Source organism: Puma concolor, chromosome E2 (genome assembly GCF_028749965.1).
Source record: "Puma concolor isolate L17-30 chromosome E2, mPumCon1.1.hap2, whole genome shotgun sequence".
Classification (NCBI taxonomy): domain Eukaryota; kingdom Metazoa; phylum Chordata; class Mammalia; order Carnivora; family Felidae; genus Puma; species Puma concolor.
Genome location: NC_141681.1, coordinates 60,748,108 through 60,764,557, shown reverse-complemented (window position 1 = coordinate 60,764,557; position 16,450 = coordinate 60,748,108). Strand labels below are relative to the sequence as shown.

General features: G+C 44.5%; 1 protein-coding gene and 1 pseudogene across 3 annotated transcripts in view; one reads left to right on the top strand and one right to left on the bottom strand.

Annotated features, from left to right (window-relative positions):
* SMIM17 (small integral membrane protein 17) overlaps positions 1-15,119 on the bottom strand; it is a 38,461-nt gene extending 23,342 nt beyond the window's left edge. The window contains exons 1-2 of one of the 3 annotated variants that reach the window (XR_015245080.1): positions 14,881-15,119; positions 1,025-1,095 (exon numbers count right to left, since the gene is read on the bottom strand). The gene's annotated coding sequence lies outside the window, so the exon portion shown is untranslated. Of the gene's footprint in view, positions 1-1,024; positions 1,096-5,350; positions 6,168-14,880 lie in introns of those variants that run through there. The other 2 variants (XR_015245079.1, XM_086690818.1) reach the window with 2 other exon arrangements.
* Positions 15,120-15,799: 680 nt separating this feature from the next.
* LOC112851425 (U2 spliceosomal RNA) lies at positions 15,800-15,917 on the top strand (annotated as a pseudogene).
* Positions 15,918-16,450: the final 533 nt, after the last annotated feature.

Genomic DNA, 16,450 nt, shown 5'->3' with positions numbered 1-16,450 from the left:
GGTAGGTCTGGGGTGAAATACTAACAAGGCAGATTTGCCCTTAGAGAAATACGTGCCCTCCTCCGTGCTGTCAGTTGGGTAATCTTACGACCCTCACATCACAGAATAAAATAGATCTTTGTGGACTGATATGGAAAGGTCTTGAACACACACCACTGCATGGAAATATCGCGTGGAAAAAAGCAGGTTGCAAAACCACAGACGCAGTCTGACATCACTCATATGAAAACCCAACAACATAAAACAATGCTGGATATTTTCTATGCATGCATAGATGTGTACATAAAGACTTGCCAAATTCAAGACGCAACAGGCATTTAAGAGAAAGGGCTCACAGGATTACCAAGTTTATCAAGGCTACGTTTGTTCACTCGTGATGAAGAACCAGTAATTTTGTTAAATGATTACCCAGCCAGAACATGTATCTTCAAATCTCAGCATGGCTAGCCTCAGGGATTAAGTTTTTGGCCATGGATTACAGGTTTACATGAAGTGTTTTATTTTTTGAGGATCAGGACTAGACAGAGTGGCTTTGTTATACTTGGTTAATTTCAGGGTGCAAACTAATTTTTCTTCCTGACGGTGGTATGCTGCGAATAGGACGGTTTTGCTTAAAAAATTAAAATCCTCAAATCCAAAGATATTGACAATATTAAGGCATATTTCAGTATTAGAGATGTTAGAATGTAAAAAACTAAAAAATGCACCTTAGCATCAAAGAAATATACATAGATTTAATTACTGAAATGTATTCAATAATAACATATATCATAGTTATATATGTATATATATACATAACTATGATATATATGCTATTTTATATATATATAAATTTATATATTTGGATTTGTTATTATGGGATGGGTATTATTGGCCAGGCTTGTTCTATGGATAAGGAGAGTGAATCAATGCATTTCCAGATATTCTCATAAAAATTACATCTATTTCTATGGGTACAGACATGTACGTCCATGAGAAGGAAACGCATCCTTCCCAGAGCACCCCAAACCCGCAAGGTACTCACCTCCAGAGCAGAGGGCTGGAGTTGATGAAGCGAGATCAGCAGGAAGTCTTGCTTTATCAATATGTTTTGACCTTTGACAAAGAAAGTGTGTTTACTTATTAACTGTCAAAAAACAAAATAAAACAATACTCATTAAAAAGGGATTCGGAGGTGAGTCCCCCTGAGAGTCGGGATAAGAACGGCCCTGCTCCCCCGATTCCCAACGCCTTCTGACAGCTCTCAAACCGAGTCACCTGGCTCACACCTCCAGTAAACAGCAGAGTTGGGATTCAGATCCGAGAGACTGACTCTAAAGCCCGCCCCTGTCCTGCTCCCTGGGGCAGACTACTTCTGGAGGTTCTTTGGCACCAGGAGGGACACCTCCCCTCCCCAGTCTCACCCCCAGGAATGCACATTCCCAAGGGGAAGGGGGCTGGGCCATGGCTGCCTGTATCAACTTTGTTCAGTCTCTGCATTGGGTCTCCTCAGGGGTCCTCTTCCCCCAGCGAGGATCCTGGATCCATTCTTGGGCAGCCAACCTGTCTTTTCTTTCCATCTGTGAGAGACGGTTGATTGCCATGGAAACCCTCCCTCAGGTGTTAGAGGGAAAGAGGGTCCTACCATTCGATTCCCTTGTTTGCTGGCCCTGTCAGGATCAGAGGAGATGGGGTGTGTGTGTGTGTGTGTACATGTACGACATCTCTTAAAGGCTCCCGAGAGAGAGAGAGAGAGAGAGAGAGAGAGAGAGAGAGCAAGAGCAAGCGGGAGAGGTGGGGGAGAGAGAGGGAGACACAGAACCCAAAGCAGGCTCCAGGCTCTGAGCTGTCAGCACAGAACCCGATGTGGGACTCGAAGCCATGAACAGTGAGATCATGACCTGAGCCTAAGTCGGACGCATAACCAATTGAGCCACCCAGGCGCCCCTAAAACTACTTTTTAAAATCAAAGTCACGTGGGGCGCCTGGGTGGCGCAGTCCGACTTCAGCCAGGTCACGATCTCGCGGTCCGTGAGTTCGAGCCCCGCGTCAGGCTCTGGGCTGATGGCTCGGAGCCTGGAGCCTGTTTCGGATTCTGTGTCTCCCTCTCTCTCTGCCCCTCCCCCGTTCATGCTCTGTCTCTCTCTGTCCCAAAAATAAATAAAAACGTTGAAAAAAAAATTTTAAATCAAAGTCACGTACCTGCATAATTAAAAAAAAAATTTGAGTGGCAAATACATGAAAGAAACGCTGTCTTATTTCAATACTACCCTGTAGGCTTGTAATATTTCATCATTAGTTTTTCTGAAAGGCACAGGAGGGTCCTGGTTTCAGATAAGATAGGGTAAGTAAGCTCTCTTCTGTCTCTGCCACTGGGGCATTTCAATAAATTAGCAACCTAGAAATAGCAGTGTTCCTTCTCCTACTGTGTGTATTGCTAATCAGGGCTCTGCTCAAAGTTCACCTTCTGAGAGAGAGCCTCCCTGACCGCCAAAGCTGAAGCCGCCTCCCCCACCCCCACTCTCCACCTCATTGCCTCTGATCCCACTCAGAAATTAGCACTAGTGGCTTCAGTTTGCTCACTGCGGGATTCCCAGCTCCTAGAGCTGTGTCTGGCACAGAGGAGGTGCTCAGATATTTATTGAGGGAAAGACTCCCTGCTCACCCCAAGCCTCTTGTCCCCTGAAGTCCCTGCTTATCAAAGGATGCAGGAAATACAAGTATTCATCCACTTTATTTCTTAGTCTCTCCCCCACTACTAAAGGGGAAAGAAGAAAAAAACTCAGTCTCCTTCTTAACCCAATTATCTCCTCCCCCTTCCCACCCACTTCGCTCACACCAACCTCCCTGTGCCACATTAAATTCAGCAGTGAGAAACACGCCAGCTTCACACCTGCCTCTCCTTCTCCTCCACTTCTTTCCCACCTCTCACCTTCTCTGGAAAGCAGGTGATCACTTATAAATAAATAAACATCTACATCTCCATAGGCAGTTTTTAAAGAAACTTGAGCAAAAGAAAGATCCCGCCTATGAATTGGGAAATATTTACTGGGCAAACATCTATGATGAAGGACATAGAAAAATCTATCGAACTTCCTTTAGCGGTGCTGGTGAGGGGTGGGTGAGAGTAGATGTATGGATAGAATTCCCCCCTAATATCTCTCCCTGGTCTTGGGAGACCAATAAGCACTAGGGAAACTTGTTCTGATACTAGGCATGGAGCGGAGTTGCACTTAAACCTCACACCAACCTTGGGAAGTGATAACAACGTTATTATGATGCTAATGGCCACACATAATAGAACCTATGTGCCAAGAAGTGCACTATGTGCTCTGTTGTATGACTCCATTTGTCCTTTGCAACAGCACTGTAAGTTAGATACTATCCCTATCCCCACTGTACAGATGAGGAAACTGAGGTGTAGAGAAATTAAGTCTCTTTCCCTAAGTTCCTTTTATTTTTAATATTTATTTTTGAGAGACAAAGACAGAGAGAGAGAGAGAGACAGAGCACGAGTGCGGAAGGGGCAGAGAGAGAGGGAGACACAGAATCCAAAGCAGGGCTCCAGACTCTGAGCTGTCAGCACAGAGCCCAACGTGGGGCTCGAACTCACGAACAATGAGACCACGACCTGACCTGAAGTCAGATGCTTAACCCACTGAGCCACCCAGGAGCCCACCCCCAACCCCTGCAAGGTTCCTTAACAGGGGAGTGGCAAAACCAGAATCTGAACGCAGCAGGGCTCTGCCTGGAAGCTCTCACCTGATGCCCCAGAGGCACCTCATTCGTCAGAACCTAGTCGCTCGGCCACACCTAAAACCTAGGAGTTCCAGCGTTGTGGAAGAAGTGGAGACAAGATATTGTGGGGGCAATGCATGGTCTCCACCCCCCACCCCCACACTTTGATCCTCCATCCAAAAATCCAGGAGCTCAAGGCCACTGCCTCTGATGGGGCAGCGGGTGGGGGGGCAGTAATTAAGACAGGCATTCTCATACACTGGTGGTGGGAGTGCCAATAGGGCAATCACTTTGGGAAGGTGTATCTTTCAGCTATTTCAAACTGATACTATCTCTGGGTAGATGGGGTCTCCAACACCCAGCTAGTGTCAGAGAATTGCTTGGTGGCATGCAGGGGCGGAAGTGGGGGTGGGGGGAACACAGAATGACGGAATCAGAATCAGAAGATCTAACTTCCACAATCCTACACCATCATTTCCGCCATATTATATTGGCCAAAGCAAGCCACAGGGACAGCACAGATTCAAAGAATGTGAAATGACACAGCAGGGGCGGCAACAAATGTGTGGCCATTTTTAATATCTGAAACGAGAAAGTTTTACAAGGAAAAAGGAAAGGCAGGCTGGGGGCAAAGAACAGCAAGGAGCAATGACGTGAAAAACAAAACAAAAAACTAAGCAGAATTCTGCTCTGCCCATCCCTTCTCTGTGAGTTCCAGAATTCTCTAGCTTCTATCCAAGTAGAGTGAAAAACACAACCACACGCTACCACCCCCCCATCTTGCTGACCCTTTCCCAAATTCATTACCCTGAAGCCTCCTCCCCCTGCAGTTAAATGACATTACATGTGTCAAGAGTTTCTCAGGGAGCCTGGCACATAGTACACACTCAATAAGTGATAGCAGTAGTGAGAGCTATACTGTGGGCACACCCCATGGATACGTAGTGAGGACCCAATGGGTTAATCCATGTCACGTGCTTAAAACAGTCCCTGGCACTTAATGAACACCCGGTAAGTGCGGTATTGCTGTTGTTACTGTTGTTGCTGTAGGGTTTTCAAGAGGACCCATCAAACTGTTACAAAACACAAGACGAGCTTAGTATATACAATAAAAATAGCTAACTAAGGCTCTAGAGCTGCACCCTTGAACACAACAGCCAGGAGCCACATGTAACTATGACAACTTATATGAATTAAGATTAAATGCAGCAGAGGACCAGCCAAGATGGCGGAATAGCATGGAAGTTTTTTTGCGTCTCGCATCCATGAAATACAGCCAGACCAACACTAAACCATCCTGCACACCTAGAAAATGGATCTGAGGATTCACACGACAATCTGTACAATCTGAACCACAGAATTCAGCAGGTATGAGGCGCGGAGAGGTGAACTGGGGGAGAGAGAAGCCACAGAGAGCAGGGAGCCATTTGTGCTTGTGGAGAGAGGCCGGAGGGGCGGGGAGTTCGGGGAAAAGCACCTCCCCCACCAAAAGCAGCTGGAGAGAAAGTAGCAAAGTGGAAACAGCCGCAGGGACTGAACTAAAAAGGGAGAAAGGAGAAAGAAGAGGGTTTAAATTCCATTAAGACTCTAAGAACAGGGGGAGTGCAGAGTCTGAAACTCTGCAGCTCGATACCTGTTGGTGCTCTGGTGGGAAAGGCCAATCCCCAGGAGCAGAGTGAAGTCCAGGCGGTCCTTGGGCCACACGGGGAGAGGCGGTTCCCCTGCTAGGAGGACACCTGGTTGAGGCTGTGTCGGTTCCCCAAAGGCAAAGGGGCCAGTGGACCCAGGAGAACAACCACATTCCCTGGTGCTGGGACAAGGCTGTTGGGGGTGAAGCCTGGCTCCAGATGTGAGTTGTGATTTTGCAGAATCCCTGAAACGCTGCGTGAACTTTTTCTGGGGTGGGCTGGCACCTGTCCACAGTCTCTGGGTGTCGGCAGCAGCACGGTCTCGAGAACGTTCCTGGGGGCGGCCGGCACCAGCCATTGCTCGGTGAGACCCTCCTGAAGAAGGTCTGAGCGGGGACAAAGCCGCAGTCCCTCAGAAGTGACAGGCCAGAAACAGCCGCGTCTGAGATAAAATTCAGGAGGGAGGTGCCGCCTGGCAACCTAATGGCTTGGTCACGGACAGTGTAGAAACGGGGGGGGGGGGGGGGTGGGGTGGTGAATGGAAGCCGGACACAAAGGACCAGTGGCGATAGCCGGTCAGAGAGCAGAGCTCCGAGACCAGGTAGCTGGGTGACGCCATTTTCACTGCTCTGGCGCATGCGCATACGCACCTACCTGCACAACAACAATCCACCCCAGTAAGCTAAGCAGCGCCATCTAGTGGAGAACAGAGCCATTACACTAAGCCTCACCCACCTGGGCCAACCATGCGCGTCAGGAACACAAGTCTTTCCACCTGCTAGTTAACGGATGATAAAGTGCTTCATAGTTTGACTTCTAGGGGAAAATTAAGTAATTGCAGTCATATTTCAGTCTGTTTGCCAGTTCATCTATTCATTTTTTTTCTTTTTTTCCCCCTTTTTTATTTCTTTTCTTTTTCTTGAATACAGAAAAAGAAAAATATTCATTTTTATTTTCAATTTTTATTAAAAATATTTTTAATTTTTTTTACTATATTTTTTTACTGTTGTGTAAATTTTTTCAAATTCTATTTCACTTCCATCATTTCATTTTATTCTACTTTAGTGTTCATTTTTTCAAATTTTCAAACGATTTCCTTTTTTTTCTTTTCCCTTTTTTCTCTAATCTATCAAGCCCCTTTCAACACTCAGATCAAAACACACCAAGGATCTAGCATCATTTACTTGATTTTGTGTGTGTGTGTGTGTGTCTTTTCAATTTTTATTTTTTTTATTTTTTTTTAAAAATTTTTTTTTTCAACGTTTATTTATTTTTTGGGGGGACAGAGAGAGACAGAGCATGAACAGGGGAGGGGCAGAGAGAGAGGGAGACACAGAATCAGAAACAGGCTCCAGGCTCTGAGCCATCAGCCCAGAGCCCGACGCGGGGCTCGAACTCACGGACCGCGAGATCGTGACCTGGCTGAAGTCGGACGCTTAACCGACTGCGCCACCCAGGCGCCCCTGTGTGTGTCTTTTCAATTTTTAAATTTTAGTATTTTTTAATTTTAATTTTTTTTTATCTCATTAATTCCTTTTCTCCCTTCAAAATGATGAAATGAAGGAATTCACCCCAAAAGAAAGAGCAGGAAGAAATGACAGCCAGGGACTTAACCAACACAAGCAAGATGTCTGAACCAGCATTTAGAATCATGATAGTAAGAATACTAGCTGGAGTCGAAACTAGATCAGAATCCCTTTCTGTGGAGACAAAAGAAGTAAAAGCTAGTCAGGATGAAATAAAAAATGCTATAACTGAGCTGCAATCTTGAATGGGTGCCTCAGCGGCAAGGATGGATGAGGCAGAACAGAGAATCAGTGATATAGAGGACAAACTTATAGAGAATAACAAAGCAGAAAAAAAGAGGGAGATTAAGGCAAAAGAGCACAATTTAAAAATTAGAGAAATCAGTGATTCATTAAAAAGGAACAACATCAGGGGCACCCGGGTGGCTCAGTCTGTTGAGCGTCCGACTTCGGCTCAGGTCATGATCTCACAGTCTGTGGGTTCGAGCCCTGCATCAGGCTCTGTGCTGACAGCTCAGAGCCTGGAGCCTGTTTCCAATCCTGTGTCTCCCTCTCTCTCTCTGCCCCTCCCCCAGTCTCACTTTGTCTCACTCTGTCTCTCAAAAATAAATATTAAAAAAAACTTAAAAAAAAAAAGGAACAACATCAGAATCATAGGGGTCCCAGAAGAGGAAGAGAGAGGAACAGGGGTAGAAGGGTTATGTGAGAAAATCAGAGTGGAAAACTTTCCTAACCTGGGGAAAGACACAGACATCAAAATCCAGGAAGCACAGAGGACTCCCATTAGATTCAACAAAAACCAACCATCAACACGGCATATCATAGTCAAATTCACAAAATACTCAGGCAAGGAAAGAGTCATGAAAGCAGCAAGGGAAAAAAAGTCCTTAACCTACAAGGGTGTCGTAGACTCTAAGTCTAAAGTTCTCTTTTGTCTAGCAAAAGAGCAGACACAGGATTAAAATGAGAGATGGCTAATGTCTGGGAAAAAGACAAGAGTCCCGAATAAGGGTCCTTGCCTCGTATTTATTCAGATCAGAAGGCTTACAAACGTGATGGGCGTGCACAAAGAGACAAAGAAACTGTGAACATTAACTTGAGGACGTGAGGGGGAAAAGGGGGTCTTGAAAATACAGTATCTGGGGTTTGGGTCAATATAAAACAAAATCCATGGGAATGCAAGCTGGTGCAGTCACTCTGGAGAACAGTATGGAGGTACCTCAAAAACTAAAAATAGAACTACCCTACAACCCAGAAATTGCACTACTAGGTATTTATCCATGGGATACAGGTATGCTGTTTCGAAGGGGCACGTACACCCCAATGTTTATAGCAGCACTATCAACAATAGCCAAAGTATGGAAAGAACCCAAATGTCCATTGATGGATGAATGGATAAAGAAAATGTATGTGGTGTGTATATATATATGTGTGTGTGTGTGTGTGTGTGTGTACATATATATACACACACATATATATACCACATTAAATTAAAATATTTTTAATTTTTTCTACTATATTTATATACATACACACACACACACACACACAATGGAGTATTACTCAGCAATCAAAAAGAATGAAATCTTGCCATTTGCAACTATGTGGATAGAACTGGAAGGTATTATGCTAAATGAAATTAGTCAGAGAAAGACAAAAATCATATGACATCACTCATATAAAACAGATGAACATAAGGGAAGGGAAACAAAAATAATATAAAAACAGGGAGGAGGACAAAACAGAAGAGACTCATAAATATGTAGAACTGAGGATTACTGGAGGGGTTGTGGGAGGGGGGATGGGCTAAATGGATAAGGGACACTAAGGAATCTACTCCTGAAATCATTTTTTCACTATATGCTAACTAATTTGGATGTAAATTTTAAAAATAAAAAAATAAAAAAATAAAAAATAAAATAATAAAAGAGGGGAAAAATGTATACATAAAAAACAAAATCCAGGTGCTGGGCAGATGGGTGGATGGTTGTTAACAGCAGACAGGAGGCACCTTGCCTGTTTATCTTTGCCAGCCTAGGGGATGAGACAGATAGGGGGAATAACCTCAGGGTTAATAAGACACGTTTTTGTTTGTTAACCATCTGCGCTCTGGGCTGCTTTACCTGCATCACAGCAGTCCAAAGTCCAATTCACCAATTTACCCACCCTGGCCCTATTCTCCTGTGAAAGCAGCTTTCTGCTATAGTACTAAACTTGGGGTGCTTTCACCCTGAATATCTAATCTTGTTATTCCTATGTATTGGGCACCTTTGCACCAATTCTGTTTTCAGGACTTTGCCTCTCCCTCTCTATTTTGGGGGGTTCAGCACCCCCTCCCTATTTGGGGGTGCCTTTTCACCCCCACTATTCTTGGCACTTTTGTGCCTCCCTATTCTTAGAGTGCCAATCTGTTTTTCCCGAACTTGGGTGTGAGCATTTTATGACTTTGTGTTTCTTTATGCCTTGTTAACCCATTGGCGTAGGATTCCTAATCTTCTCCCCCACACCAGGGAAGACAGGTCAGGTTTGCAGCAGACCTATCCACAGGAACTCATCAGCCCAGAAAGGCAGGATATATTCAATGTGCTGAATCAGAAAAATTTGCAACCAAGAATTCTTTATCCAGCAAGGCTGTCATTCAAAATAGAAAGAGAGATAAAAAGTTTCCCAGACAAACAAAAATTAAAGGAGTCTGTGACCACTATACCAGCCCTGCAAGAAATTTTAAGGGGGACTCTCTGAGCAACAAAGACTAGAAAGGACCAGAGAACACCACCAGAAACTCCAACTCTACAGGGAACATAATGGCAATAAATTCATATCTTTCAGTACTCACCGTAAACGTCAATGGACTCAATGCTCCAATCAAAAGACATAGGGTAATAGTATGGAAAAGAAAACAAGATCCATCTATATGCTGTTTACAAGAGACCCACTTTAGACCTAAAGTCACCTTCGGATTGAAAGTAAGGGGATGGAGAACCATCTATCATGCTAATGGTCAACAAAAGAAAGCCAGAGTAGCCATACTTACATCAGACAATCTAGACTTTAAAATAGAGACTGTATCAAGAGATGAAGAAGGGCATTATATCATAATTAAGGGGGTCTATCCACCAAGAAGACCTAACAATTGTAAACATTTATGCGCCAAATGTGGGACACCCATATATATAAATCAATTAATCACAAACATAAAGAAACTCACTGATAGTAATACCATAATAGTAGGGGACTTCAACACCCCACTCACAGCAACGGATAGATTAGATAAGCAAAAACTCAACAAGGAAACAATGGCTTTGAATGACACACTGGACCAGATGGACTTAACAGATATATTCAGAACATTTCATCCTAAAGCAGCAGAATATACACTTTTCTCCAGTGCACATGGAACGTTCTCCAGAATAGACAACATACTGGGACACAAATCAGCCCTCAGCAAGTACAAAAAGATCGAGATCATACTGTGCATATTTTCAGACCACACTATGAAACTCGAAATCAACCACAAGAAAAAATTTGGAAAGGTAACAAGTACTTGGAAACTAAAGTACATCCTACTAAAGAATTAATGGGCTAACCAAGAAGTTAAAGAGGAAATTAAAAAGTTCATGGAAGCCAATGAAAATGATAACACCACAACCCAAAACCTCTGGGACGCAGGAAAAGCAGTCATAAGAGGAAAGTATATAGCAATCCAGGCCTTCCTAAACGAGGCAGAAAGGTCTCAGATACACAACCTAATCTTATACCTTAACGAGCTGGAAAAAGAAAAGCAAATAAAACCTAAAATCAGCAGAAGACAGGAAATAAAGATTAGAGCAGAAGTTAATGCCATAGAAAGCAAAAAAACAGAACATTCAATGAAACCAGAAGCTGGTTTTTTGAAAGAATTAACAAAATTGATAAAACACTAGCCAGTTTGATCAAAAAGAAAAAGGAAAGGACCCAAATAAATAAAATCAAGAATGAAAGAGGAGAGATCACAACCAACACAGCAGAAATAAAAACAGTAATAAGAGATTATAAGCAATTATATGCCAATAAAATGGGCAATCTGGAAGAAATGGACAAATTCCTAGAAACATATAAACTACCAAAACTGAAACAGGAAGAAACAGAAAATTTGAACAGACCCATAACCAGTAAAGAAATTGAATCAGTAATCAAAAATTTCCCAAAAAACAAGACTCCAGGGCCAGAAGCTTTCCAGGGTAATTCTACCAAATATTTAAGGAAGAGTTAACACCTATTCTCTAGAAGCTGTTCCAAAAAGATAGAAATGGAAGGAAAACTTCCAAACTCTTTCTATGAAGCCAGCATTACCTTGATTCCAAAACCAGACAGAGACCCCAGTAAAAAGTAACAGTACAGACCAATTTCCCTGATGAACATGGACACAAAAATCCTCAACAAGATACTAGCCAACTGGATCCAACAAGACATTAAAAAAATTATTCACCACGACCAAGTGGGATTTATACCTGGGATGCAGGGCTGGTTCAATATCCACAAAACAATTAACATGATTCATCACATCAATAAAAGAAAGGACAAGAACCATATGATCCTCTCAATAGATGCAGAGAAAACATTTGACAAAATACAGCATCCTTTCTTAATAAAAAAAACCCTCAAGAAAGTAGGGATAGAAGGATCACCTCAAGATCATAAAAGCCATATACAAAAGACCCAATGCGATCATCCTCAATGGGGAAAAACTGAGAGCTTTCCCCCTAAGGTCAGGAACAAGACAGGGATGTCCACTGCCGCCACTGTTATTCAACATAGTATTGGAAGTCTTAGCCTCTGCAATCAGACAACACAAAGAAATAAAAGGCATCCAAATCCGCCAGCAGGAGGTCAAACTTTCACTCTTTGCAGATGACATGATACTCTATATAGAAAACCCAAAAGATTCCACCAAAAACTGCTAGAAGTGATTCATGAAATCAGCAAAGTTGCAGGATATAAAATCAATGCACAGAAATCGGTTGCATTCCTATACACCAACAATGAAACAACAGAAAGAGAAATCAAGACATCGATCCCCTTTACAATTGCACCAAAAACCATAAAATACCTAGGAATAAATCTAACCAAAGAGGTGAAAAATCTATACACTGAAAACTATAGAAAGCTTATGAAAGAAATTGAAGATGACACACACACACACAAAAAAAAAAAAAATGGAAAAAGATTCCATGCTCCTGGGTAGGAAGAACAAATATTGTTAAAATGTCAATACTACCCACAGAAATCTACATATTCAATGCAATCCCTATCAAAATAACACCAGCATTCTTCACAGAGCTAGAACAAATAATCCTAAAATTTGTATGGAACCAGAAAAGACCCTGAATAGCCAAGGCAATCTTGAAAAAGAATACCAAAGCAGGAGGCATCACAATCCCAGACTTCAAGCTATACTACAAAGCTGTAATCATCAAGACAGTATGGTACTGGCACAAGAACAGACACTCAGATCAATGGAACAGAATAGAGAACCCAGAAATGGACCCACAAACGTATGGCCAACTCATCTTTCACAAAGCAGGAAAGAATATCCAATGCAATAAAGACAGTCTCTTCAGCAAGTGATGCTGAGAAAACTGGACAGCGACATGCAGAAGAATGAACCTGGACCACTTTCTTACACCATATACAAAAATAAACTCAAAATGGATGAAAGACCTAAATGGAAGACAGGAAGCCATCAAAATCCTTGAGGAGAAAGCAGGCAAAAACCTCTTTGACCTCGGCCACAGCAACTTCTTACTCAATGTGTCTCCAGAGTCAAGGGAAACAAAAGCAAAAATGAACAACTGGGACCTCATCAAAATAAAAATCTTCTGCACAGTGAAGGAAACAATCAGCAAAACTAAAAGGCAACCGATAGAATAGGAGAAGATATTTGCAAACGGCATATCAGATAAAGGGTTAGTATTCAAAATCTATAGAGAACTTATCAAACTCAACACCCAAAAAAACAAATAATCCAGTGAAGAAACGGGCAAAAGACATGAATAGACACTTCTTCAAAGAAGACATCTAGATGGCCAACAGACAGATGAAGAAAACGCTCAACGTCACTCATCATCAGGGAAATACAAAGCAAAACCACAATGAGATGCCACCTTACACCTGTCAGAATGGCTAACATTAACAACTCAGGCAACAACAGATGTTGGCAAGGATGTGGAGAAAGAGGATCTCTTTTGCGCTGCTGGTGGGAATGCAAGCTGGTGCAGCCACTCTGCAAAACAGTATGGAGGTTCATCAAAAAATTAAAAATAGAACTACCCCAGGACCCAGCAATTGCCCTACTAGGCATTTATCCACGGGATACAGGTGTGCTGTTTCGAAGGGACACATGCACCCCCATGTTTATAGCAGCAAGATCAACAATAGCCAAAGTATGGAAAGAGCCCAAATGTCCATCAATGGATGAATGGATAAAGAATATGTGGTGTGTATACACACACACACACACACACACACACACACACAATGGAGTATTACTCGGCAATCAAAAGAATGAAATCTTGTCATTTGCAACTACGTGGATGGAACTGGAGGGTATTATGCTAAGCACAATTAGAGAAAGACAAATACCATACGACTTCACTCATATAAGGACTTTAAGAAAACAAAACAGATGAACATAAGGGAAAGGAACAAAAAATAATATAAAAACAGGGAGGGGGACAAAACATAAGACAGTCTTAAAAATGGAGAACAAACTGAGGGTTACTGGAGGGGTTGTGGGAGGGGGATGGGCTGACGGGTAAGGGGAATTAAGGAATCTACTGAAATCATTGTTGCACTATATGCTAACTAATTTGGATGTAACTTTAAAAATTTGAAAAAGTCAAATGCAGCTAAAAGTTCAGCTCCATGGCCCGCAGCAGCCGCCACACAGGGCAGTGCAGACAGAGAGCATTTGCACTTGTGCATGAAACCTGAGGACAGCGAGGCTTTATGGGGTCCCCTTAGAGGTCCTCGGGTAAGGAGGCTGCGTGAATTAACCCCTGCAACCCACAGAGCAGCCCTACAGGGTAGGTTTCCCTACAGGGAACCTCTCTGCAGGTGAGGAAACTCAGGCTCAGGAAATGACATTAGTCCAAAGATGCACAGCTGGGATCCGAGCCCAGGCATATCTGGTGCCAGAGACCCTGCTCCCCCCAGTTTCTGACGTGTCACCTTCTTACTGTTCCTTTTTCTCCCCTTCCTTCCCCCTCCCCCCTCCCCCTCGGCTTCACTGTCTACCTGGCCTCCTCCCCAACCCCCTTTCTGGCTCCCCTTCCTTCACCTCCTCCCCTGCCATTCTTCTCCAGCCCTCCAACTTCCTCCCCCTCGCCCCTCCTCCCTCTGACTCTACCTCCTTTCCTCTCTTCGTTCCTACAGCTGAGCTCCTACCCGGTCCCTTCCAGCTGCCCCTCTCTTCATCCTCCTTCTTCCAACCCTCCCTTCCCTCCTCTCCCGTTCCCTCTTTCTCCCTCCTTTCTCCGCACCGCCCTCCTCCCCACTCCTCCCTCTCAGCCCCTCCCTGCCTACCCTCCCTTTCCCGCTCCTTCTGCCCTCTTCCCGCTCTAAGTCCCACCCCTTCCCTCCTCCCTCCAAGCCCCTTCCCCCCTCCCCACTCCCTCCAAGCCTCTCCTTTTTTTTCCTCCCTCCTGCCCTCAGCTCTTCCCCTTCCCTTCTCCTTCCTCTTCCTTCCCTCCCCTCCTCGTCCTCCGTTCTCCCCCACCCTCTGGAATCCTCGGCCCCCCCCAACCTTCTGGAATTGAGGGGGGCGTGGTCCCGCGAGGCCGGAGCGGGAGCGGCGAGGTGCGCAGGCGCAGTTCGTGTTCTCCCGGGACCCACCGAGGCCCGGCCCCAGGTTTTCGTGGTGGGGTGGATCCCGCACCCGGGATCGGAGGAGGGACCCGGAAGAGGCTGCAAATCCCCCGCCTCTCCCTGCCTCAGTTTCCCCGCCCGGACAGTGGGTCCAAGGACAGCACCTGTGCGGGGGTGGTGCGCGAGGCTCCCTCCGTCTGAGCTGCTCTGGTTGCCGCTGTTGTTTAGGTAATAGTAACTGCAGCGCCGCGCCGCCGGCAGTTTCGGAGCGTGCACTTGCCGCGCCTGGGTCAGCACCCCACCGAGCGGGGTGTCCCTCCCCCGCAGCGCCAGAGCTCCTCCGAGGTGCAGACCCCGACCCCGCCCGGGAAGGCCGGCCCGGAGTCGCGGGGGGCGGGGCCCGGGGCTTCTCGAGCTCCCGCGAGATGCTGCCGCGCAGGCCTGCGGGAAAACAGAGAGATACACCTGTTATCTCCCTAAACTCCACGGGAGCCCCCGCACTAGGATTCCCCCCCCCCACGTTTGCAGATGTGGAAACTGAGGCACAAAAATGAAAAGCCCCTCCCCACCCCCTCCAGTGGTGGAAGAGTTAGTGCGATTTAATAACCACATCTACGAGGCCTTTGCCCTGCACCGCCTTACATCGACCCTATAAGGTAGGGTAGTAGGTCCCTCACCTTACAGATGAGAAAACAGGTTTATATGCACATGTATAACAATGACATATATATTATCAGTTTACATATATCTTACATGTATACACAGTATTTAGTATGCCTGTTTACATGCCAAATAAAAGTATGTAAGGTATTTGGCACCATAGCACACATATATAGAGGTATCATTTATCATATGGAGGTATATGTGGTATTTAGTGTATGACTGGACCACATATATATATGATATTAGTATGTATAAGTCTCATATACACATCATGTATATTAGTTCATATATATCTTATGTATGTGTATATATGGTATTTAGGGTGATTACATCTCATATACACACAGGGCAATATGGTATTTAGAGTATGTGTGCAGGGCGTTTAGTGGGAAGGAAGACTGGTTAAAAACGCAGGTTCTGATCACTTCTCAGCCTTTTGGCTAAGATCAAGTGTAGTATCTGTTCTTATCAGTTTAAAACGCAGGTTCTGAAACCCTGTGGCTCCAGATGACCTAAAAGACCCTGGTCTCCACTTTTGTATTTCCAGAGTTTCTTATAATTTAAAAGGACCTGTTGTTGCTGTGGAAATGGCAGTTCAGTTTGGTGATTCCTTGGTAAGTTGAACACAGAATTAGCACACGACCCAGCAGTTCCACTCAGGTATGTGTATACCTCAAAGAATTGAAAACAGGGACTCAAACCCTTGGCCATGCATATTCACAGCAATATTACTGACAATCGCCAAAAGGCGGAATGGAAACTTCATGCTCAGTGAAAGAAGCCAGACAGGAGGGCCATGAACCATGTGATTCTGTTTACATGAAATGTCCACAGCAGGTAAATCCGTGGAGACACAAAGCAGATTGGTGGTCGCCAGGGGCTGGGGGAAGGAGGGAGTGGGGAGAGACTGCTTCGTGTGTATAAGGTCTCCTTTTGGGGGTGGCGATGTTTTGGTTCGGAAGTGGATGGACAGCAATGATCAGGACACAGCACTGTGAATGTACTAAATTGCTGCTGAATTGTACCCTTTAAATTTGGTAAAATGGTAAATTTTATGTTATGTGTATTTGA